Source organism: Pongo abelii, chromosome 5, assembly GCF_028885655.2.
Source record: "Pongo abelii isolate AG06213 chromosome 5, NHGRI_mPonAbe1-v2.0_pri, whole genome shotgun sequence".
NCBI classification, from domain to species: Eukaryota; Metazoa; Chordata; class Mammalia; order Primates; family Hominidae; genus Pongo; species Pongo abelii.
Genome location: NC_071990.2, coordinates 89,839,333 through 89,866,071, shown reverse-complemented (window position 1 = coordinate 89,866,071; position 26,739 = coordinate 89,839,333). Strand labels below are relative to the sequence as shown.

Sequence of the window (26,739 nt, the reverse complement as noted above, 5' to 3'; positions counted from 1 at the left end):
TCCCGGGGCCGCCCCCGGCGCCCCGCGGTAAACGCTGGCGGCCGCACGCATCCTACCAGGCGCTCTGCCCCGCCGTGGGGTTTTGGGGGTGCTGTGGAGAAGGCGGGGCTCGGGACTCTTCCACCTCCTTGGCTGCTCTGGCCTTTGAGTTATGCTCTAAGATTATCGATTACTTTTCCGTTGTTGCTTATTTCCCACAGCAGCAGAATGAGAACGGTTATTAGTTAATAGCCATCAGAGACAGACCAAGTGGAACACAGTCCTCGGAAAAACGCCACTCTGTAGCATTAGTAATTAAAGACCTCACAAGGTTTGTATTTCCTGAAGGAGCCCCTCAGTGTCAATGCTGTACTAACGAAGGTACTGTACATAAGTTTCGGTACTGCCCCCACTTTCTTCTCCTTGAGGTTGCATTACTAAAAGCTGCAGCTACTCTCTACAGTTTTCTCATTAGTTACTAATGTCTGGAACAGCAGCTAGATTATGCAGTAAGCTCTTGGTATGTATTACCTATTATATAATAATTTATTTGAATAGAGTAGAACTAAAAATTTGAAATGAGTTAAAACCAAAGAGTTAAAAGATTTATGGTAGTAAATATTCATACTGTTTTGTTGATTTGGACAGTTGTCTTGAACAGCTTTGAAAGGGAACATATGACAGGTTTCGTTTATAATTTTAATTGATGCTGAACTCCATTAACATGATATGTGCAGCTGGTGTTACATTATAACTGAGTTTTTTCTCCAGAGTGAAGCACAAAGTCTGAAAAACTGTTGTTGACGGTATGCCTATTAATAACACTGTAGATGTTTATATTCTGAGGTTTTCCACATATTAAAAGCTTCTATCAGCTCTTCATACCCTATCATCTTTCCTTAATTTGTCTCAACTATGTTAAGTGGGACACAATATATTAATGTGATAAACCAAATGTATATTTTGAAAATAAGTCTAAGGGAAGCTAACATGCATGAAGACTATCAACTACTGTTTTTACTACTCTATATGCTAATAATACCAGAGTAAATGTCACAATCCATTCGCGTCTGAAAACTTTCTTTCTCAGTTAACACTCCAACAAAAACTCAGCTCTAAAAACAACAAATGTGTTATTAAATTCCTGGGCCCCCTTGGCAATACTTAATAAATCTTTCTCTGGTATTCTGCTGACGAAAATTTCCCCTGTATCCACGAGATTCAATATTATCCTGCTCAGTTAGTTGGCTAAAAAAAGGGGAGAGGGGGGATTGGAGAGCAAAAGCAATAGGTGACATTTGTAGAGCAATTACTCTGTGCTAGGCACTGTTCCAAGGGCTTAGCATGTGTTAATTCATTTAATCCTCATAGCAAACTATGAGGTGGTTAATGTGGTTATTTATCTTCACTTTACAGATGTATGTCCAAGATTATAGAGCTAGTAAGTAGTGGAACCACTGTAGAACAGAAGCCAGAGTCAACCTCCAGTGGCTGACTTTCAGCCACCATGGTCTATTGCTTGTGTAAACATACATGCAAATTCATAAATGCATCTACAGCTTATCTATTCAAATCAGAACCCACAACACTCATTTTGAATAAATTTTACTGCAGCAACTCTGCCTGCTGACATCAGTAGAACCCATGTTCGCCCTCCTCAGGCATCAATAAACAGCAACAGAAAAGGGATGCATATAATTTCATATAGAAGCTGCTATTTATATTGCTTTGCAGCAATTAACAAAGCTGCCACTTGAGGTAGAGGAAAGACAGATTCATTTTAAGCTCTATTCCTTGTGTATATATGTGGGTGGGTGGGTGGGTATACATGCCCACAGGCATGTATGTATTCAGTTTCTACTGTTGACACCTTGTATTTCTTGCTTATGGTATTTTGCACTCTTGAATTCATTTATTTGATAAACTGTGATAACTTGCTGACCGTTTATCTTCCCCTCCAGCCTTTAAACTCTTTCGTTTTCCCACTGCATTCCCCAGCACCTAACATCTTATGGTCAGCGTTTCCTCTGTGTTAATAAATATTTGTTGGCTGATTATTCTTCTTGAATCTAATAAACTAACTGAATAATGGCAGCAATTAATCATTAAACGACACTGACTACCAATAGACATTGTTATGCTTCTTCCTAGACTTCTCAGTCCTTTATGTGGAGCTGGGGGCAGGAAGAATTGCTTCTGGAAGCTGATGGAGTTGGACATGTGGCCTTCTAGAATCTGGTCAGCTCATAAATTCTTACTATTACTTTCATTTGTACCCGTAATATTCATACAACTGTCTACCCTATCCATGTGCTACTGGTAAGGAACCTGTATATTTTTATTAGAAACAAAAAAAAATGTATACAAGCTCCCTTCCTTTAGCTGGTGCTGGATCTGAGGAAACAAGACAATATCCAGAATTTAGTATTAAGATGTATAACCTTTTTGGGAGGGTGAGAGGAGTACAGATAGTTCTTTCTTGAGGACTGGTTTTAAAGTATATAAATGTTCTTTCTCAGCTCCTGATGAGAAAAAAGGGGAAAAAACATATAAAGATTCCTCTTCTTTCCTGGCTGCTTAGAAAATCAGCTGTCATCACAACTGACTCAATAACTATGAGAACAGGACATTCATGACAAATGAGTGCTTTGGTGGAAAGAGTAGATCAAAAATTTCCTTTACCCTGGAAAAGCAACTAAAATACAGCCAAATTGTACAAGACTATACTGGATATTATTTTGGGCTTCAGATTCAGAACTCCTTTTGCAAGGCAGCAGGCTTTTGTATGGTTTATATTCTTTGAATTAAGATAGAAATAATAAAATAAAATCCCCAACATAGCAAAGCATGAGGTCATGGCAAAGCATGAGCTAAATGGGAAAAAAAAGTTTTTGAAAACATAGAAAAAGGAATGGAATGAAAAATAAAATGAAGAAAATTAAAGGTAGAGAAAAAGTAAATAGAAGTACCAGAAAGCTTCAGTGCAGGATTTCAGGAATGAAAAGCAAACAAACAAAAATAATTGTGGGGGGCCAGGCGCAGTGGCTCACGCCTGTAATCCCAGCATTTTGGGAGGCCGAGGCGGGTGGATCACGAGGTCAGGAGGTCGAGACCATCCTGGCTAACATGGTGAAACTCCGTCTCTACTAAAAAATACAAAAAATTAGCCGAGCGTGGTGGCACGCACCTGTAGTCCCAGCTACTCGGGAGGCTGAGGCAGGAGAATGGCGTGAACCCGGGAGGCAGAGCTTGCAGTGAGTCGAGATTGCGCCACTGCACTCCAGCCTGGGTGGACAGAACGAGACTCCGTCTCAAAAATAATAATAATAATAATAATTGTGGGGGAAAGGAATAAAAAGTGCAAAAATGATTTGATCCAAGGACAGAGTGCAGATATTTCACCAAAAAAAAATCAAACTTATAATACCTTCAAAATATACGATATTTCCAAAAGTGCACGTGAATCCAGCCTACATTGTTTCAGTTTAACAATACTTGGACCTACAGCAATTTTCTCCTGAACAAAATGCTGGCCACTGCACGATCTGGGGACTGCTGCTGCCAGCATGGAGAAGAAGCAAATCACAGTGTCACTCTAGTATATTGGTCATTTACAACATTCTCCTAAGCATCGCCAGACACACATGCAAACTTGGTTAACTCCAGAAACCTCTCTAGCTGAAACAAACATGTAACACGCACTAGATAGCACATTTAAAATCAATCTGGGCTAAGGTGTTGGAAGAGCTGGTTGTCATATGGCAGAAAGCAGACAACTAAGAGAGTAGGTGAGCAGAAAGGTGAATTTGATTGGGGATGAAGGGACATAGAGGAAGTATACGACACATTGCTAAGGAATTACAACTTTAGCTGGTTTTGGTGGCTCATGCCTGTAATCCCAGCACTTTGAGAGGCCGAGGTGGGAGGATAGCTTGAGCCCAGGGGTTCAAAACCAGCCAGGACAACAGAGGGAGACCCTGACTCTACAAAAAACAAAATAAAATAAAATAATAAAGTAAATAAGCCAAGCATGGTGGCACACACCTGTGGTGCCAGCTACTCTGGAGGCTGAGGTTTGGGGATTGCTTGAGCCCGGGAGGTCAAAGCTGCAGTCAGTGAGCATGATTGCACCACTGCACTCCAGTCTGGGCAACAGAGTGAGACTTTGTCTCAAAGTAAAATAAAATAAAACTTAGACAATGGCTAAACTATTGGATGTTATTAAGCAGGAGAGAGACAAGATCAGAAATTTGTTCTACAAGAATAATTGACTATGTGGAAGATGAATTGGAAACAGACTTAGGTCTGAGATAAGTTAAAAGCTTTTGCAGGCCGGGCGCAGTGGCTCACACTTGTAATCCCAGCACTTTGGGAGGCCGAGGTGGGCGAATCACTTGAGATCAGGAGTTTGAGACCAGCCTGCCCAGCATGGTGAAACCCCATCTCTACTAAAAACACAACAATTAGCTGGGTGTTGGGGTGGGCGCCTGTAATCCCAGCTACTCAGGAGGCTTAGGCAGGAGAATCACTTGAACCTGGGAGGTGGAGGTTGCAGTGAGCCAAGACTGTGTCACTGCACTCCAGCCTGGGTGACAGAGTGAGACTCTGTCTTTAAAAAATAATTTAAAAAATTATAAATAAATAAAAGGTGCTTGCAAAGTCCAAGGATTCCAGAAACATTCCATGGGCAGAAGTGGCCAGACTTAATGCCTCACTGAATGTCTGTTTAGGTAAAGAAGGTGCTGCAGAGAAAGGGGGAAAGAGAACTGAAGTTTCTCGGGTTAACAGCTGAGTGAATGGTAAAGCCATGAAACAAAATAGGGGAAATAAGAGTGAGGGGCAAATTGATGGATGTGCATTAGACACGTGGAGAGGAGGTGGATGCAGTTGTCCAGGAGGAGACCAGCAGAGCACCAAGGAAAGTGCATTTCTACATAGCTAGTATGAGTAATGGTATACCCAGAGGGGAATTAAACCATCCAGGGAGTGAGTGAGTTGAAAGGGAAAAATGTAAGCTGAGGAAACAACCCTGAAAAACAAAAAGGGAATGAGCAAAAATACCTGGCAGACCCTTGCTTCTGCTGGGCAAGATTATATTACAACTCGTTTTCAAGTTCTGTACGGATTTCTTCAAATGGCCCACAAAGTGAAGGCAGTGACTTTAAAGCCCTGAATGTCCTGGTACCTGATGACCTGAGGCTCCCTTTGGCTTCCCTTCTCTTGGCAGTGAGATTAGCTGCTCTGTTTTCCATCACTATTCCTGGAAATGAGGACAGGGAGGTTCTGAGAGGACAGGCTTTTCCTTTGCCCTGATTCCCCACAGTGTGTACAAAACAACACTGCAAAGACGTAACCCAGCTTGTGGTTAACAAGAACATTTCTCTCCTACCGTTACGGCTTAGGAAAATGGGTGGAGAACTTTGACTGCCCCTGGTCCTCTATACAACATCTAGAGCTTGGGCCCTGTGCAGTGCTGTTAAAGTCCTTGAAGAGATTCCTACATTGATCTCTCAAGCAATGTGTTCACCTCGACCCTGTACATACCATGGTTAATAATTACTTTTACTAAGGATTCACTTCTCAAACTTCCTGGTCATTTTGTTGCTACATATTTCAAAGATGCTAGCAGGAATGGATGGCAGGTATAGATGGTCACAGGGTTACAGTCCTCAAGGTGTTCTGTGGGAATAAATTTTTATTAAAAATGTGATAAGAAGTCATTAATAAAAATATGTGTGTTCTAAAAATTAGTAAATAGGACAGGACTGGTGCTTCATGCCTGTAATCCCAGCACGTTAGGAGGCCAAGGCAAGAGGACTGCTTGAGCTCAGGGGTTCGAGACCAGCCTGAGCAACATGGTGAGACCACCCCCCCATCTCTACAAAAAAGTTAACAAAAAAAAATTAGCTGGGTGTGGTGGTATGTCCCTGTAGTCCCAGCTCTCTGTCTCTGCATGTGCATATGCTCACGTTTGTGTAACAAATATAATTTGTTTATGGCTGGGGCCCTTTTGCAGCTTCTCCGTTTGCTCCATTTTTATCTTTAGGCCAGACTTGAGGCATTAAATTCAAATCCAGACCACTGATGGTTATTATATATTTTATTGAATGCTTTGAAGGGAGATAAAGAAAGCATTACATCATACCTTGCACTGTAAACTTTCCTTAAAATGCTTTAAGCATTTCTCTTTTCCCCCAGAACCTCTCTCCCTCTGGCAACTGACTCATCTCTCCTTTCCTTCCTATGTATACCCAACAGCCACTCCAGCTGGGGCTCCACCCTTATCACCTTATTTATTTATTTGAGACAGGGTCTTGCTCTGCCACACAGGCCAGAGTGCAGAGGTGTGATCACAGGTCATTGCTGACTCAACCTCCCAGGCTCAAGCAATCCTCCACCTCAGCCTCCAGAGTAGCTGGAACTACAGGTCCAAGTGCTAACCTCCAATGTGACTGTATTTGGCAGCAGGACTTTAGGGAGGTAATTAAAGTGAAATAAGGTCATAAGGGTGGCTCTTGCCTATAATCCCAGCACTTTAGGAGGCTGAGGCAGGAGAATGGCTTGAGCCTAGGAGTTCATGCACAGACCAGCCTGGCCAACATGAGACTTTACCTCTCCAAAAGAATACAAAAAATTAGCTGGGTGTGGTGGCACAGGACTGTAATCACGGCGCTTTGGGAGGCCTAGGCAGGAAGATTGCCTGAGGCCAGGAGTTTGAGACCAGCCTGAGAAACACAGCAAGACCCCATCTTCTCATGCAAAAAAATTTAAAAACTAGCTGGTCATGGTGGCATGTGCCTGTAGTCCTATCTATTAGGGAGGATCAACTGAGCCCAGGAGTTTGGTAAGCAATGATTGTGCCACTGCACTCCAGCCTGGGCAACACAGTGAGATTCGGTCTCTAAAAAAAACAAAGATTAAAAGGTTCTTCAAAAGCTTCATTTTACAGTCCTATTTGCTCTAATATTAAGTTTTCTATGTCAACTAACAAAAATTTCATCATTGCTATTATTGTAAGCTACCCGACTTCACTAAAACTAGCTTTCTTTGTTATAAATTAATTTGGCTTAGGGGAAAAGTTTGTTCAAGATGAACTATGGTAGAGATATTTATTTATTTGTTTATTTATTTATTTATTTATTTTTCTAAGACAGGGTCTCACTCTGTCACCCAGGCTGGAGTGCAGTGGTGCCATCTCTGCTCACTGCAACCTTTGCCTCCCAAGTTCAAGCAGTTCTTCCACCTCAGCCTCCCAAGTAGTTGGGACTCCAGGAGTGCACCACTACACCCAGCTAATTTTTGTATTTTTAGTAGTGACGGGGTTTTACCATGTTGGCCAGGATGGTCTCACCTCCTGACCTCAAGTGATCTGCCCGCCTTTGTGATCAGCACTTTGGCCTCCCAAAGTAAGCCACCATGCCAGGACTGATAGAGATATTTAATTCAATTTTTTTCAGGCAAATGTGATAGCTGGCCAATTTTTTTTTCTCGTTTTTTAAAATATTTTGTTTTTTAGAAACCTCACCTGGAAAATTTCCAAAAACCTAGAATGCCATTTTTATTACCATTGCAGAAAAGTAAATACTTTCTTCATTGTCTAATGCATACCAAGTGGCAGCAGTTGATGTTCTCATTTCTTTTCTTGTCTAAAATTAGCTTATAATTGTACCCAAGTGTTGTTGTTGGCAAGTGGTCCAATTTGTTTCTCCAGGAACACTTGACCATGCAGAGGTCTGCAACCATGAAGACATATAATATGGATCTATCATGTTGCTTTGAAAGTTTGATGCTGGGTGCAGGGTCTCATGCCTGTACTCCCAACACTTAGGGAGGCCAAGGCAGGAGAATGGCTTGAGCGTAGGAGTTTAAGACCAGCCGGGGAAATATAGGAAATATAGTGAGACCTTGTCTCTACAACAAATGCAAAAATTAAAAAAAAAAAAAAAAAAAAGAAATCTTGAAACCCCAGATTTGACCATAGCACTAAATACCAAGGGTTAGTACAAGACAAAATTAATTGTAGAACAGTGTATGCTGTTGAATGGAAGTGAACCAAAATTATATTGAAAATGTGAATAAAAGGCCTAAAAATCAAAGTTATTAAACTGGAATGTCCAATGGTTTATATTTACCATTAGAAGAGACCTATACCACATAAATTAATTTTAGAGTAATAGAGAAACTATCAGAGGAAACAAACAATGAATATGTCTGAAGGAAAGAGAGAAAAAAAGAGGGGGAATAAGGAAACAGTATGCAGCCGTAAAATTTTTACATTGCTGTAGTCTGGTCTAAATATTTCTATTTTTAAAATTGTCTGCAATAAAATAATAAAACAAAAAATTGTGATATGCATTTTTAGCCCAGGCATTACACAATGAAGGTGAAGTTTAAGAAAACAAGCTAAGCTAAATAAATAAATGGAAAGGCCAAAATAGCTAATTTATTATCAGCCTCTTTGTTTGCTTTCGATTAATGGCTAAATAATTTTCATGCAAGATCATATTAAACCCGAACTTATATGTTGCATGATAGGATCATCCACTGTAGTTGCTAAACCAAAATAATTTGATCTTCAAATACCTAAGGCTGTGAAATAAACAAATCCCCTATACATGAACTCAGATTCCAGTTTCAAACTCTGAAACTCTTTCTTTCTTTTTAGAGATGGGATCTCACTATGTTGCCCAGGTTGGTCTCAAACTTCTGGCCTCAAGGAATCCTCCCACCTCAGCCTCCCAAAGTGTTGAGATTCCAGGTGTGAGCCATTCTATCCAGCCTGAAATGCTTTCTATAAAGTGCTTCTTGTGTCCCATTTTGGACTTTCTATTAGCGTCACTGTATTTTTTTTAAATTAATGTAGAAACTCAGTAAGTGTTTATTAGTTTTTGGTTGATTTAATATCCAAAGCAGCAATTGTTAGTAAAGTTTCAGTGGAATTGAGAACCATGTATAAAGGAGAAATTATAACACTTTATAGAGAATCACCTTAATCAATCCATGATTCTAACAGGACAGCAAGCTTGTGGGAGTTGAAAAACCTTAAAAGCTGACGAAATAATCTGGAGGAAACATCTTGTACAAAATATCAACATGTCTGTAAGAGACTGTAGTAATGGCTTCCACCCTTAGCTTCCACTACTCATACCAGAGAAATTGTCTGACATCCCTTTGCTATACTACCACATTTTGGGGTAACTTTACAATGAAGTATAGAGTTCATCAAAAGAGAAATTTATTCTGAGGGAATCTGTAAGATTAATAAGGGCATGAAATGTGGACATTTTCCAAATATAAAGGTGTGTATTTGGTTAGAAATTTATTTTTTTTGAGACGGAGTCTAGCTCTGTTGCCCAGGCTGGAGTGCAGTGGTGTGATCTTGGCTCACTGCAAGCTCCGCCTCCCAGATTCATGCCATTCTCCCACCTCAGCCTCCCGAGTAGCTGGGACTACAGGCGCCCGCCACCACGCCCGGCTATTTTTTTTGTATTTTTAGTAGAGACGGGGTTTCACCGTGTTAGCCAGGATGGTCTCGATCTCCTGACCTCGTGATCCGCCCGCCTCGGCCTCCCAAAGTGCTGGGATTACAGGCGTGAGCCACTGCGCCTGGCCTCTGGTTAGAAATTTTAAAAGATTTAAGTATCATGAAGATGTATATGTTTGAAAATATTTTGCATATTAACATATTAGAAATAAATTACACTGAATTAGCAGAGTTAAGTGAACATGATTTAACTAATGTTCTTGGTAAGGACGTCTCTTGGTCAGTAAGATACTTGGGAACACAGATCTAACAAAGATGATGAAACCTCACAGTTTGACATTGAAGTGGCCACAGGCATTCTGGGTTCCAACTAAGGGAAAGTTGAACTGGGCATACATTTGGTTTGGGTTTAATGGATATAATTATGTGTATTGCAGTCACGTGACGTCTGCAACACTCATCTAGCTGTCTAGGTGCAGAAATGGCATCCAGCAGTATTCTTATTGCCCACGTGGCAACTTACCTGGTATCCGCACAGGTAAATGTTCAGGGCCAGAGGTCATATTGCAATATGACCTTGTCCTACAATGGGCAACACCATAAGTATATGGATAGTGAAGGGGAAACAAGGCTTGAAATGAATGGAGGTAAAAGTCAGTCTATTGGAAATGCTTCTAGTCACCAGATATGTAAAATTGTTAAGGAGGGACAAGTCTGTTTTCATCTTCCTGGTCAAAAAGGAAGTTCTACTTGTGAAGAATATACTCAATGATGCCATATACACAATTACAACTGTTTCACAGTTTCCTTCTCTCTTTCAATGGGAATGGTACAAAATTGAGTTTATCAGAATTACTGCGTATAGGGTACAAACTTGGCAGTACTACACACAATCTGTCTGATCTTGATGAAGCCTGATGACATGTCACTCACTGGAAGAAAATTTAAATGTATCAATAAAGATAATATAAACTCATTATATGCCATTGAAATAAGACATTGAAGACAAACTGGTTAATGAGTGTGGCCAATTCAAAGAGAACTTAAGATTTATCTGTCCAAGAAAACTTGAAATGCCTTTAAATCTTACAGCCAATATACAAAAAAAATTTGATAGGGGCTTTACCAAATTTGACGATAATCCTAAAAATATACATGGCATTACTTGTAACGGATTATAGCTAAATAATGAAGCTAAAAGGAACTTTTCTAAATGATCAATAACAAAAACAAATTTAAATCAATTATGCTAGACTTTCTATAGAAAACTACATTACAAAACCATTGCCATATGAAGAGGTGATCAAAAATTATGAAGTAAAAAAATAGGAGAAATGGTATATTTTTCTGAATTTTGTGATATTTACAATATTTACCAATTTCTTAAGATTTTAAATGACCATTTTCTCTTCTTATCTGTAGCAATAGCTGTTAGTCTCCTTCCCTGATTCCCTTCAGCAAGCCAGTGCACCCATCTACCAGCTGCTGCAGGTGTTCTCTACCAAGGACCCACACCTGTACCCTTCTGCAGCAGACTGCCCAGGCCTGGGGGAGCCACCTTGCCTGGGAGCTTGAACCACCCCAATGACTGATCAGTGTAAAAGCTTTTGACTCACAGCAGGGTAATTTACACTCCAGAGCTCCCCATGAAATCAGCCTGAGGCTAGATCTCTTCCGAAACCATCCCTTTGCCTAATTACTCCTGCCCTATCTTGCATCCCTTTCTCCCTTACAATTTTCTGAGAGCCCACTCATAAATCACTTGCACAAGAATCTCCATCTCAGGCTCTGCTTTTAAGGAACCCCATCTGAGAGAGTATCTAATTTTGTATTTGTAATGTTGTGTTCTTATATAGTTGCCCCCAAATTTTAGAAGCTTCAAGTTCCCTCAGTAGTGGATCTATTTCTGGTCCTACTTATTGGTATCACTGCACAGGGGAAACAGCTAGAAAATGGGGAATCCATTCTTCAAGTGGTTTGAGGAACAGGCTTGGGTTGCTAACTATTTTAGTAACTACTATGATATCCCACCTGCCTTTTGTCACCACCAAAGAAAGACCGAGCTGAAGGGGTAGGATAAAAGATGTGTGGGGGTTCCGTCAGGATGGTGGGAGGAATTGTAAAACTATAGGAAATAAACACAAACCCTCTTGGAAGGCCTGGGGGTTTGCATAGTTTCACTAAAGTGTTTGGCTGAAGGCAGCTGAATTCTCTTAAAAGCTTAGGGTGTAGATGCATAGGAATGTAGAGGAGTTTATCTAAATAACTTTACTCATGTGGTCCTAAAACTAACCTTTGATCAGGATTGAGATCAGGATGGCTCTGGGTGGGGGCAACCAGCTTAATTACCCTCTAATGGTGTTGACTCAAAGCCTTTGTCATTTAATGTGTGCTGAATAAATGCCGGCAGGGCCAGGAGTCAGAGCCAAGGCTGCAACTCTACAGCACCCTACTTGGTGTCTGTAAGTGGCCCAGACCCTCAGCCAGACTGACAGGCAAAATATCCTATGTCAGTGTATGTTATTCATCCATCTTTGGGTCAAGGTCTGTGGGACAGACCCCTGCAAGATGGATTCACTAAAATTAGATTTAGCAGCATTTATTCTAAAACCCAAATATCATGTAACTTAATAAGAATTATATTTCCCTCCCATATAAAATATGTCTGGTGTTAGTCCAGGGCAACTTCACTGCCATCAGGAACCAAGTATTCACACTTCTGTTCTGCTATCCTAGTGTGTGGCTTCCTTCCTCAAGGTTTCTTCATGAGTCCAAGATAACTGCTGGCATTCCAGCTATCATGCCCACATTTCAGGCAGTAGCAAGAAGAGAAGGACAAAGAGTGTATCCCCTCAGCTGAAAAAAAGTCCCTTAAGGGGCCATTCCGGGTATCTCTTATTACATTTCCCTTTACATGTCTTTGGCCAGAATGTGGTCATATTCATATCTACAGGCAAGGGAGGATGAGAAATGTAGCAGGCATAAAGGAGGCAGGAGGGTGATGCAAGCAAGAAGAGCCAATACAATGTGCATTAGTGAACTGACTGCCACTCTATGCAGCCAGGGCCCAATCCTGCTGAGAGCTTCTGAAGACTCTATAGAATCCACTTGGAATTGTATACTATTGATAAACATATAATTATATAAAACAATATCTATACTTATATATAGAGAAAACAAATAATTATGAGATTTATATTAAAATATTTATAAAACAGCTAAAGTTTTATCAAATGTCATTTTGAACACAAGCATGTTCTTTTATTATATTTTTATATTTTATCTTATTTTATTTTTTAGAGACAGGATCTCACTCTGTTGTCCAGGTTGGAGTGCAGTGGCATGATGATAGCTCACTGCAACCTCAAACTCCTGGGATCAAGTGTTCCTCCCACCTCAGCCTCTCAAGTAGCTGGGACCATTGGCATGCATCACCATGCCTGGCTAATTAAAAAAAAAATTTCTTTGGTAGAATGAGGTCTCACTATGTTGCCTAAGCTGGTCTCAAACTCCTGGGCTCAAGGTATCCTCCTGCCTCAGCCTCCCAAAGTGCTGAGACTACAGGTATGAGCCGCCGCATCTGGCCATTAAGTAGCAGTTTTTAAAATGCTTAAAAAAAAAAAAAAAAGATTAAAATTCCTTTTGAAGAGAAAAGATGTAAAAAGTCTTTACTTTCTTTTTTTCTTGAGATGGAGTCTCACCATGTCGCCCAGGCTGGAGTGCAGTGACGCAATCTCGGCTCACTGCAACCTCTGCCTCCTGGGTTCAAGGTATTCTCCTCCCTCAGCCTCCCGAGTAGCTGGGATTACAGGTGTGTGCCACCATGCCCAGCTAATTTTTGTATTTTTAGTAGAGACAGGGTTTCACCATGTTGGCCAGGCTGGTCTCGAACTCCTGACCTCAAGTGATCTGCCCACCTCAGCCTCCCAAAGTGTTGGGATTACAAGTGTGAACCACTGCGCCCGGCAAGTCTTTAGTTTCTTGATCTTGGTTCCAATAATTTGTTCACTCAAACTTTGAATTAATTTCAAAAGAATTCATTTCTGTTTTTAGGATGTGATGGTGGAGGAAAAACTCCTGCCCATTGAGAGGGCTCCATAAGTGCTTCCCAAAAGAGAATGAGAAGGAAAAAGAGATCTCTGCAGGGACTGCCTCCTTGGATCCTGGGCAAAAATGAACCTCCTATTGGAGAGAAGGTGAATGAATGTGGCTTGGCAGCACAAGAAGTTTGAGTGGAGGGAAGGGAATGGCCCATTCTTCTGAAGGACAATGAGGAAGCTGTTGTTTGCATAAGCTCTCTATGAAGTGATGACTGCTAGGCCAGTGACAGCATCATCCTTGTAACTTCAACCATCATCTCCTTTTTTCTTGAGTGTCTGGATCTGTCTTCATTAGGTTATTTTATTGGGAAACTTATTTCCTCCTTCAGGATTGAGTTGGTTCTCGTCAGCTTTCCATAGGTGTCCAATAGGCTCAGTACTTTTGATTACTTTCTCTTTGGAGGCTGATGTCCTCCAAAGATGACTAACTTTTGCATTCTCCTTTTTGAACAGTGCCCAGCTTGTCAAGAGGTTGAATTAGTGCAACCAGCGTTTGTGAAAGCAGCATTTCCCATTTCACACAAAGTCAGCTTCTGGCCAACTGGACAAGTCTGAACAAATATGAAACCCACTAAAAGGCCAGTGACAGGTGCACACACTACTGACTCTGGCTAGAGGCTGTGGCAGGAATTGGACTCATGTCATCCAGCCACAGTTCCACCACCATCTCTTATGGCTTCCCAAGGACCAGCCTGAAGCAAACTCCTCAGTGGTGTGAAGACTTTCCATGTCACTGGAAACCCACCACAGAGTTCTACCAAGTAACCATGCCTCCACCAGTCCACAGCAAACTTTTAAGGCCTCTCCAGTTATGCCTGCAACCATCCCACATTAGCAACCTAAGTAGGCCATCAGTAGAGCTGGTCAAGAGAAAGGATAGGTTCAATTATTTTTTAATTAAAAAAAAATAGAGACGGGGTCTTGTTATGTTGCCCAGGCTGGTCTTGTACTCCTGAGCTCAAATTATCTTCCCACCTCAGCCTCCCAAAGTGCTGAGATTACAGGTGTGAGCCACTGTACTCAGCCAGATAGATTCAATTTTTAAAACTTTATTGCCATTACTGTTCAGTAACTTCTTGATATGGTTGAATATTTGTCCCCTCCAAAACTTATGCTGAAATCTAATCCCCAATGTGACACTATTGAGAGGTGGGGCTTTTAAGATGTGATTAGGTCATGAGGGCTCCACCTTCTGAATGGATTAATCCATTCATGGATTAATGAGTTCATGGGTTAATGGATTAATTTATCTTGGGAGTGGGATTAGTGGTTTTATAAGAAGAGTGAGACCTCAGCTAGCATATTAGCACACTCAGCTCCCTTGGCATGTGGTACCACCTTGGGACTCTGCAGAGAGTTCCACCAGCAAGGCCTGTACCAGATGCAGCCCCTCGACCTTGAACTTTTCAGCTTCCAGAACTGTAAGAAATAGGCCAGGCATAGTGGTTTACACCTGTCATCCCACCACTCTGAGAGGCCAAGGCCAGTGGATTGCTTGAGCCCAGGAGTTTGAGGCTGCAGTGAGCTATGATCATGCCATTGCACTCCAGCCCAGCCTGGGCAACAGAACAAAACTCAGTCTAAAAAAAAAAAAAAAAAAAAAAAAAAAGAAGCAGCAGCCAGATACAAAAGAATACATTCTGTGTGATTCCATTTATTAGAAGTTCAAGGTCAGATGTAGTGGCTCACGCCTGTAATCCTAACACTTCGGGAGGCTGACGCAGGAAGATCACTTAAGCTCAGGAGTTTGAGACCAGCCTGGGCAACATAGTGAGACTGCATGTCTATTAAAAAAAAAAAAGTTCAAGGAGAGTCCAAATTAATGGATGTGGATAGAAATCAAAGTGGCAATTCCTCTTCAGAAGTGAAGACTGACTAGTAGGAGAAATGAGAGAACTTTCTGAGTGATGGTGTTTTATATCTAGATTGGAGAGTTGGTTACACAAGTGTATATATTTGTCAAAAGTCATCAAATTGTACACTCATATTATTTCACAGTATGTATGTTTTACCTTAAATAAAAATGTTTTGGCCAGGCACAGTGGCTTATGCCTATAACCCGAGTACTTTGGGAGGCCATGGCAGGAGGATCTCTTGAGCACAGGAGTTCAACACCAGCCTGGGCAATATAGTGAGCTCTCATCTCTACTAATAAAATAAAATAAAATATAACGTAAAATAGCCACACGTTGTGGTGCAGGCCTGTGGTCCCAGCTACTCAGGAGGTTGGGGTATGAGGATCGTTTCAGCCTAGGAGGTCAAGGCTGCAGTGAACTGTGATGCTACTGCATTCCAGTCTGAGTGACACAGAGAGACCCTGTCTCCAGAAATAAAACAAGACAAAACAAAACAAAAAAAAGTGTTGTATAATTTTTTTTTTTTTTTTTTTTTTTTTTTTTAATTTAGAAGAGAAGAGCCAGGCACAGTGGCTCACGGGTGTAATCCCAACACTCTGGGAGACCAAGGCAAGAGGATTGCTTGAGCTCAGGAGGTTGAGACCAGCTTGTGTAATATATTGAGACCCCATCTCTACAAACAAATATATATTTTTAATATTAGCTGGGCATGGTGGCACACACCTGTAGTCCCAGCTGTTTGGGAGGCTGATGTGGGAGGATCCGTTGAAGCCAAGAGTTTGAGACCAGCCTGGTGAACATAGCAAGATCCTGTCTCTACAAAAAATGTTTCAAATTAGCCAGGTACAGTGACATGCATGTAGTCCCAGCTACTCAGGAGGCTGAGGTGGGAGGACTGCTTAAGCCCAGTATGGTGAGGCTGCAGTGAGCTGTCAATGTGCCACTGCACTCCAGCCTGGACAACAGAGTGGGACCCTCTCTCAAAAAAAAAAAAATTAGAAACAAAGAGAAGAGGGGTGTCTTGGTCCATTTTTTATTGCTTTTAAAATAATACCTGAAACTGAGTAATTTATTTAAAAACTATTTATTTATTTAGAGAAAGGATCTCACTCTGTTGCCCAGGCTGGGTTGGAGAGCAGTGGCACTATCATAGCTTACTGCAGCCTCAAACTCCTGGGCTGAAGCAATCCTCCTGCGTTGGCCTCCCAGAGGGCTAGGATTGCAGTATCTGGCTTCTTTTGCTCAACACAATGTGCTTGGGATTCATCCGTGTTGGTCCACCCCTTTTTTCATTCTGAGTAGAATGCTGTTGTACAAATACACATGATTGGACATGATCCCATCCCCTTTACTCCCCATTCTCCCTCACCCTCCTGCCTTTCGGCCTGTACCTCCCTTTTTTCTCTCCTCACATCTTGGTGGCAGCCCCCTGACTCTGCAGGAAGAACCCCTCGATGAGTGTCAAAGGGTTCTTGGCCACAGAATGAGAGGCCACCACACCCTCTAGGTTTGCCTACACCAGCTTCTCTCCTTTTTCTTTTTTCTTGCAATTTGTTGAAGAAACTTTGTAGCTTGCCCTGTAGTTTTCCACATTGTGGATATTGTTGATTGCTTTCTTTTGGTGTTATTAATGTGTTTTTTTAGCCCCTGTTTTCCTGAAAACTGATAGAACTAGAGTTGTCACCAGCCACATATAGATATTGAGCATTTGAAAAGTGGCTCGTGGGACTTATTGGGGGAACCTGCCCCCAATATTTCAACGTAGGTTCTTTCTATTTTCCATAAGTGTCAGCTGGCTGAGAAATAAAGAGAAAGAGTATAAAGAGAGGAATTTTACAGGTGGGCCACTGGGGGTGGCATCACATATCGGTAGGACCATGATGCCCACCTGAGCCTCAAACCAGCAAGTTTTTTATTAAGGGTCTCAAAAGGGGAGGTTTCAACAGAGAGTAGGTAAAAAGATGACATGCTTCAAAGGGCAAAAAGCAGAACAAAGATCACATGCTTCTGAGGGAACAGGACAAAGGGCAAAAGCAGAACTACTGATAAGGATCCAACAAAGATCACAAGGCAAAGGGCAAAAGCAGAACTACTGGTAAGGGTCTATGTTCAGCAGTGCACGTATTGTCTTGATAAACATCTTAAACAACAGAAAACAGGGTTTGAGAGCAGAGAACTGATCTGACCACAAATTTACCAGGGTGGAGTTTTTCCCCACCCTAATAAGCCTGAGGGTACTGCAGGAGGCCAGGGCGTATCTCAGTCCTTATCTCAACTGCATAAGACAGAGACTCTCAGAGCTGCCGTTTATAGACCTCCTCCCAGGAATGCATTCCTTTCCCAGCGTATTAATATTCCTTGCTAGGAAAAGAATTTAGCGATATCTCTCCTACTTGCATGTCCATTTATAGGCTCTCTGCAAGAAGAAAAATAAGGCTCTTTTTGCCTGACCCAGCAGGCAGTCAGACCTTATGGTTGTCTTCTCTTGTTCCCTAAAAATTGCTGTTATTCTGTTCTTTTTCAAGGTGCACTGATTTCATATTATTCAAACACATGTTTTACAATAAATTTGTACAGTTAACACAATTATCACACTGGTCCTGAGGTGACGTACATCCTTAGCTTATGAAGATAACAGGATTAAGAGATTAAAGTAAAGACAGGCATAAAAAATTATAAAAGTATTATTTGGGAATTGATAAATGTCCATGAAATCTTCACAATTTATGTTCCTCTGCCACGGCTCCAGCCGGTCCCTCCGTTTGGGGGGTCCCTGACTTCCCATGACAGGACTAAATGAATTTAAAATTTTATTTTAAATTTAAATAGTCCCATGTGTTTAGTGGCCACAGTATTGGACAGTGCAGATATGGAACACTTCCATTATCACAGAAAGTTCTATTAACCAATGCTGAGCTAGGCTAGACTCAGTGTTTTTGGAAGAGCATTTCAGCTAGGTGCAGTGGCTCAGGCCTGTAATCCCAGCACTTTGGGAGGCTGAGATGGGTGGATCACCTGAGGTCGTGAGTTCAAGACTAGCTTGGGCAACATGGTGAAACTCCATCTCTACCAAAAATCAAAATTAGCCAGGCTTGGTGGCACATGCCTGTAATCCAAGCTACTTGGGAGGCTGAGGCAGGAGAACTGCTTGAACCCAGGAGGCAGAGGTTGCAGCGAGCCGAAATCACACCACTGCACTCCAGCCTGGGCAAGAGAGTGACGCTCCGTCTCAAAAAAAAAAAAAAGAGCATTTCACAGGTACTGATGTGAACTTCCTTCAGAAGAGCATATAATGGATGTTTCTCTTTGTATTAATTTAGCAGTCATTTATGGCCATTGCCTGGACCCATTAGTTCATTAGGGGTTGCAAAATTATGACATTATAATTCTATGATCTCCTCCTTATTTTATTGACTGGAATACTTTTAGAAAAACAAAACAAAACAAAACTTCCTTCATCAACCATTTGGGTTACCCTGAGGAATAAATTTATACAGGAAAGTTAGGATGCAAAGGTGACCAATTAGGGTTGTTTTTTCGTATAATTATGAACTTGTGCACTTAAAAATATTTGATATGTTTTAATTCATTGCAGTTATTGTTCTTATTGCTACTCAAATTGTCTTATCTCTAGCCAGGATTGTCTTTGGAATCCTTTTCACATGACCCCAGAAGCTTTTGATAACTTTTTTCTGATACAACAAGATATTTTAGGCTTATCGTGTACATTTTTCCCTCAAACATGGAATCAGCCACATTTCCAAAAAGTCATTGTTTATTTTAAGACAAAATTATATTTAGGGAGTATAGTCTGGGCCCTAAGGGGTGCCAAATGGTACTGGGCTGGTCATTGTTTCTAAGCCTTTTCAGTGGACAATGCTAATAACTACTTTTTTTTTTTTTAGACGGAGTATCGTTCTGTCACCCAGGCTGGAGGGCAGTGGCGCGATCTCAGCTCACTGCAACCTCCACCTCCCAAGTTCAAGCAATTCTCTGCCTCAGCCACCTGAGTAGCTGGGATTATAGGCGCCTGCCACCATGCCCAGCTAATTTTTGTATTTTTAGTAGAGATGGGGTTTCACCATCTTGGCCAGGCTGGTCTTGAACTCCTGATCTCATGTTCCACCCGCCTCGGTCTCCCAAAGTGCTAGGATTACAGGCATGAGCCACCATGCCAGGCCTTTTTTTTTTTTTTTAAAGACAGGTCTTACCATGTCCCTCAGCCTAGAATGCCATGGTGCAATCATTGCTCACTGCAGTCTTAACTTCACAGGCTCAAGTGATCCTCCCACCTCAGCCTCCCCAGTAGCTGGGACTACAGATGCGTGTCACCACACCTGGCTAACTTTTTAATTTTTTGTAGAGACGGGGTCTCACTTTGTTGCCCAAGTTGGTCTCCAACTTCTGGGCTCAAGTCATCCTGCCTTGGCCTCCCAAAGTGCTGATACTACAGGCATGAGACACCATGCCCAGCCAAGAAATACTTTTTTTTTTTTTTGTAAGACAGAGTTCCACTCTGTCGCCCCAGCTGCATTGTAGTGGCGTGATCTCAGCTCACTGCAACCTCCACCTCCCAGGTTCAAGTGATTCTCCTGTCTCAGCCTCTCAAGTAGCTGGGGCTACAGGCACCCACCCCAATGCCCAACTAATTTTTGTATTTTTACTAGAGATGGGGTTTTGCCATGTTGGCCAGGCTGGTCTCGAACTCCTGACCTCAAGTGATCTGCCCGTCTGGGCCTCTCACAGTGCTGGGAATACAGGCATGAGCCACCATGGCCGGCTGAGAATTTTTTTTTTTTTTTTTGAGACAGAGTTTTGCTGTTGTTGCCCAGGTGTGACCTTGGCTCACTGCAACGTCCGCCTACCGGGCTCAAGGGATTCTTCTGCCTCAGCCTCCTGAGTAGCTGGGATTACAGGCACCCACCGCCATGCCCGGCTAATTTTTTGTATTTTTAGTAGTGATGGGGTTTCACCATTTTGGTCAGGCTGGTCTTGAACTCTTGACCTCAGGTAATCCACCCACCTTGGCCTCCCAAAGTTCTGAGATTACAGGCATGAGCCACCGTACCCAGCTGAGAAATGCTTTTTTTTTTTGAGACGGAGTCTAGCTCTGTCACCCAGGCTGGAGTGCAGTGGTGCGATCTCGGCTCACTGCAACTTCCGCCTCCTAGGTTCACGCCATTCTCCTGACTCAGTCTCCCGAGTAGCTGGGACTACAGGCGCCCGCCACCACGCCCAGCTAATTTTTTCTATTTTTAGTAGAGACGGGGTTTCACCGTGTTAGCCAGGATGGTCTCAATCTCCTGACCTCGTGATCCACCCGCCTCGGCCTCCCAAAGTGCTGGGATTACAGGCGTGAGCCACCGCGCCCGGTGAGAAATACTTTTTAAAAGAGAAAATATATCACACACAAGACCCTTTTAACTGATCTGCTTGTACCAGTCTCTACTGTTCCAATTCATCCTCCACATTTTTGTCAGAATATCCTTATTAAACACAAATCTGATCTTAATCTCCTGCTTAAAAAATCTTGATGGGGCCAGGTACAGTGACTCATACCTGTAACCCCAGCATTTTGGAAGGCTGAGGCAGGAGGATCACTTGAGGCCAGGAGTGTGAGACCAGCCTGGAAACATAGCAAGACCTACCTCTACAAAAAATTTAAAAATTAGCAGGGCACGGTGGTACACACTTGTAGTACCAGCAACTTGGGAAGCTGAAGTGGGAGGATTGCTTGAGCCCAGGAGGTTGGGGCTGCAATGAGCCATGACTGCACCACTGCACTCCAGCCTGGGTAACAAAGCAAGACCCCGAATTGAAAAAAAAAAAAAAGAAAAAACAACAACAACAAAAACAACTTTGGCTCTAAATCTCCATTCCAATCTCTTTAGTATTCTTCCTTCCTTCTCCCCTAGTTCAGCAACACTACACTACTCTCACCACAAATGTCCCTTTGCTCATTGAGTTCACTTTGCTTTTTCTATTCCTGGGTGAATTTAATTCAATAAATAGCTCAAACATTGATTTCCTCTAAAATAACTCCTAGTACTCCCCCCCCAGAGAACTAATCTGTTTCCATTATATCCTCCATACTACTCTGAAATACCTTTATGTGGCACTAATGAAACCATATTATAATGACTTATTTACATACGTATCTATCTCTAGCAAGAATGCCTCTCAAAAATTAAAGATACTCACCAGTGATGGTACTATTTAGTTTTATATGTTACACTGATGAGACATTAAATGTGGAATTGCATAGTGTGAGAGTTAAAACTACAGGAACACACCACCATACCCAGCTAATTTGTTTTTATTTTTATTAGAGATGAGGTTTCGTATGTTGCCCAGACTAGGCCCTTTTTATATTTATATTAGGGAGAAAGTTTTAGTTTTGTGCCGGTATGTCTTCAACATCTCTATATTGAGTGATTAATTTCCCTTTTATAAGAGAGAGCAGGCTTGGAGCCTGCGTAGACAAAAGTAAGCGACTGGAATTTCCAACATGGTTTTGTTTTTATTATTATTATTATTTTGAGACACGATCTTGCTCTATTGCCCAGGCTAGAGTGCAGTGGCACGAACACAGCTCACTTCAGTCTCAACCTCCTGGACTCAAGTGATCCTCCCACCTCAGCCTCCAGAGTAGCTGGGACTACAGGCACGCTCCACCATGCCCAACTAATTTGTTTTTATTTTTACTAGAGATGAGTTATCATATGCTGCCCAGACTAGTCTTGAACTCCTGGCCTCAAGCAATCATCCTGCCTCAGCCTCCCAAAGCACTGGGATTACAGGCGTGAGCCACTGTGCCTGGCTCTCCTTCTGTCTGTAAAACTTTTTTTTTTTTTTTTTGAGACAGTCTCGCTCTGTTGCCTGCCTAGGCTGGAGTGCAGTGGCACGATCTCAGCTCACTGCAACCTCCACCTCTTGGGTTCATGAGATTCTTGTGCTCCAGCCTCCTGAGTAGCTGGGACTACAGGCACACACCACCATGCCCAGCTAATTTGTTTTTATTTTTATTAGAGATGAGGTTTCGCATGTTGCCCAGACTAGTCTCAAACTCCTGCCCTTATGCAATCCTCCTGTCTCAGCCTCCCAAAGCACTGGGATTACAGGCATGAGCGACTGTGCCTGGCTCTCCTTCTGTCTATAAAACTTTAAAAATTAATATTGGTGATAGAGCTTTCTTTTTAAATAAAAGTGAGCTAATTTAAAGTAAACATTATGGTAAAGAAGTATATCATTATGGCAAAAATCTCAAAGGATGGATGAAAACGACTTAAGTTTGGGAAACAATGGACTAGGTCCTTGAGAATTAAGGAGCATAACTTCTATTTTCATCCCCAGTTCCTAGCACTGTGCTTCACATACATCAACACTAAACATATGGCAAATTAATTAGGAAGAAACACCCCCCCAAGATTTTCAATACCCAATATCATTTTAGGGAATATACAGGAAAAGTGACAGGCCTTTTAAGTTGACTTTTCTGAAAAAGTTAGTTTGATCCCTCCTAGTTATATTATCATACAAATGACCTTTTTAAAAACATGATTTCTTATGGCTATAGCAGAAGAGATCACATTCATAAGAGGATACAATCATAGATTCTCCAACTGATTGTGTGGAATGATGATGTCTTATAAACCAAAGTACACAGGTAATAGAAAAATGTTTACAATGTGTTCTACACAAATCCCCACATCACTCTTCACGGTTTGTTTTAAGAAAGGAGAGGCCATGGCAGCTCTCACTAGAGGAAAGCTAGCACCATCTGTTGGAGAGTGAGTTCACAACATAAAATGATATTCTCTGTTGACTTCATTAATCCTGACACTGTTTCTTCAAGGTACTTTTTAATCACACAAATTTCAAGACACTAATACCTACCTAAATACAATTTAATTTTCAATTAGTTCCAGTTATCCACTATGACAGTAATAAACAAAACTAGTTAATTAATCTGATTAAGATATTAATCAGATGTATTGTTCAATGCGGTTAAAATATTAATCAGTCTTTTACTATTTGACTCCTTGATTAGACCTGATAATTAGCCCATTCTGAGCCATTTAAGAAATGGAAGAAAAGCTTATTCAACCACATACTCTATCAGATTGCTTTAGAATAACAAATATCGTATGTATTGCTCAACATTGTAAACCTGCCTCAACTTCTTGATTATCCATGGTAATTAGGAAGAAATAGTGACAGCCTTGAATTGTGAACTTTACTAATAACCCAGAAACAGTAATTTTCTACATTCAAACTCTTCTCCCACAAAACTACTGATGATATTGAGAGGTTTGTGCTTCTCCTGTACCATTCAGAATAGATGCTTCTAAGAGACAAAAAGAATGTAAGAGATAGCCAGCTCAGACTATGTGCAGGTAGGTAGAGATAAGAGGAAAGTCCTAAGTGTTTAGATTCTAAATGACAGTAAGGTATTGTCATATCAGCAATTTCCCCAAAGACAGGATTCAGGAGTAAACAACCAAACATTATAAATAGATTCATATGTGGCTCTATTTTAAACACAACATAGACTACTAATTTTAAAGACTTGTAAAATTGAAAAAAGATTCTGAATTTTTCTTGCAATACTCTTTATGAAACCGTGATTTCAATGAAAAAGTTTAAAATTTATTTACTTTTGAAAAGTCAGGTAATGATATCTAAATGAGAAATGACACAGGTTTTCCTAAAATATTTTCAAATCAAAGTCTCTCTTAGGTGAAAAATTAAAAAGCATTAAATTGATCATAATTTTTTAAATGTATTAAATAAAAAGTAATGGAAGTAACAGTTACTTCGAAGAACAATATATGAAACTCTCATGTAAAAATGAGGATTTTGTTATGGGAACAGTTGTCAGATTTGCCAGTGGTATACTCCTTGGGAATCCTCGGGCAATTTAAGAAAAACATTAACTCTCCTAAGCCTGGAGGGTACCATTTGGTGCCTTAAAGCAATGATTCAATAAAGCAATACTTTTGTTAAATGGCACCTAAGTTCTAGGACATGGGGTAAATATGAATATGTTTATGAGTCCAGGGACAGGCAGGGTGTTTACTCTTGACCTAAGCCTTTCCCCTACCTCTGCAAGTACCCTAACCTGCCAAAGGGAAAACAAAATACAGCTTCATCAGTTACTCATCTCAAGTGGTTTAAGGACCAGGGCAAGACACTGGCTAAGCTGACTGTAACATTCCTTAGTTGGCCGTGCCCGACGATGTTCTCTCCTTAGGCCTTCCAACCAGAAAACAGCTTTCTTACACTTTACACTAACTGCCTCAAATCATATCTGGAAAAAAGAACATACGTTTTTATGTAATATAAATAATTATGGCTCCACAACTTATTTTATATCAATTCCAGCTACCTTTTAAGTTCAAGTTGCTAAGAGAAACTCCTTACACAGTTGAAGACCCTTTCCTCAGGTACTTCCATCAAAAGGAACAGAAAAAACACCCCCTATCCATACATGCATGCTAAGTATTTTTGGATACTCCTACAAAAGCTTTTTTCAAACTGTAAAGAGCTTTGTGGTTTTTTTCTATATTTATAAAAAGCATTAAAAAACTGACAATACTAAAAGATAAGAAGAAAGCAAGTATCAGAGTATAATACCTATACCTGGAAAAATTCTATTTATACACGAACATAGATAAATTATTTATTTACAGACAGGGTCTTGCTCTGTCACTCATGCTGGAATGCAGTGCACTGGCACAAACATAGTTCACTGCAGCCTCCAACTCCTGGGCTCAAGCAATCCTCCTGCCTCAGCCACCTGAGCAGCTAGGACTACAAGCATGTGCCACCATGATTGGCTAATTTTTTTTTTTTTAATTTTCTGTAGAGATGGGGAGATTTTCTTATGTTGCCCAGCTGGTCACGAACTTCTAGCTTCGAGCAATCTTCCCAACTTGGCCTCCCACAGCACCAGGATACAGGCATGAGTCACCACGCCTGGCCAATATATTTTTAACTAAATAGGTTAATCGTTTACATGTCTCATGAATTGATTTTTCTCCACTTAACAGTATGTCAGGGATGAGTAATTGTGACTACCCACCAGGTCAAGTTTCTTTTCTTTGGTCAAGTTTCTTTTATTTGCAAAGTCAATGTAGTGGTTTGAATGGCGGCCCCCAAAAATACATGTCCAAGTCCTATCTCCAGGTATGTATCCTTATCTGGAAAAAGAATCTTTGCAGATGTAAGTGAGGATTTCAAGATGAGATCATTCTGAATTAACCAAGTGGGCCCTAAATCCAATGACAAATGTCCTTATAAGAGATAGAACAGGATAGGATAGATGGCTGATATCATTTGGCTCTGTCCCCACCCAAATTTCATCTTGAATTGTTAGCTCCCATAATTCCCACGTGTTGTGGGAGGGACCTAGAGGGAGATAACTGAATCGTGGGGGCAGTTCCCCATACTGTTCTCCCGGTAGTGAATAAGTCTCACGAGATCTGATGGTTTTATAAGGTGAAACTCCTTTCGCTTGGCTCTCATTCTCTGCCTGCCGCCATGTAAGATGTGCCTTTTGCCCTACCCCATGATTATGAGGCCTCCCCAGTCTTGGGTATGTCTTTATCAGCGTGTGAAAACGGACTAATACGTGGCTCACACCTGTAATCTCAACTTTGGGAGGCCAAGGCAGGAGGATCACTTGAGCCTAAGAGTTTGAAATCAGCCTAGGCAACATAGACTCCATCTAAAATAAAAAGAGAGACAGAGAAAGAGGGAGAGAAAGAGAGGAGGCCATGTGAAGACAGAGGTGGAGACTGGATCTATGTATCCATAGCCAAAAAATGTGTGGGGCCACCAGAGACAGGAAGAAACAGAGGATTCCCCTAGAGTGCCTTCAGATAGACTATGGCCCTGCGAACACCTGGATTTCAGACTTCTGGCCTCCGAACTACAAGAGAATACATTTCTGTTGTTTCAGGCCACCAAATTTGTGGTGCTTTGTTATGGCAGCCCTAGCCAACTAACACATAGTAAGCATTCTAAGCTTTTGTATTACGAACCCAGCCTGCTCTCCAGCCTCATTTTCCAACTCTTCTCCAGCCTCATGCTCCTGTTTTGCCTCGTTTACTATACCGCCTCAAAGCCTTTGCACGTGCTGTTCCACTGCACTAATTACTCTTCTCCATTCTTTACCCATCTCTTCAAGACTTGTTCAGGGAACATAAGTGACCCTCTAGCCTTGCTCACCATCCCACAATGCCTGCTCTCAGCAGCATATAGTTCTTTTCATAGCCCTGTATCATAGCTTGTATCTTTACCAGTGTGATTGTTAGAT

The 26,739-nt window shown here is 41.4% G+C and overlaps 1 long non-coding RNA gene across 1 annotated transcript; it reads left to right on the top strand.

Annotated features, from left to right (window-relative positions):
• Positions 1-2: 2 nt before the first annotated feature.
• Positions 3-15,175, top strand: LOC129059990 (uncharacterized). The gene is made up of 3 exons (XR_008526280.2): positions 3-310; positions 2,131-2,217; positions 13,517-15,175. It is a non-coding gene; the product is annotated as an uncharacterized LOC129059990 (long non-coding RNA).
• The last annotated feature ends 11,564 nt before the right edge of the window (positions 15,176-26,739 follow it).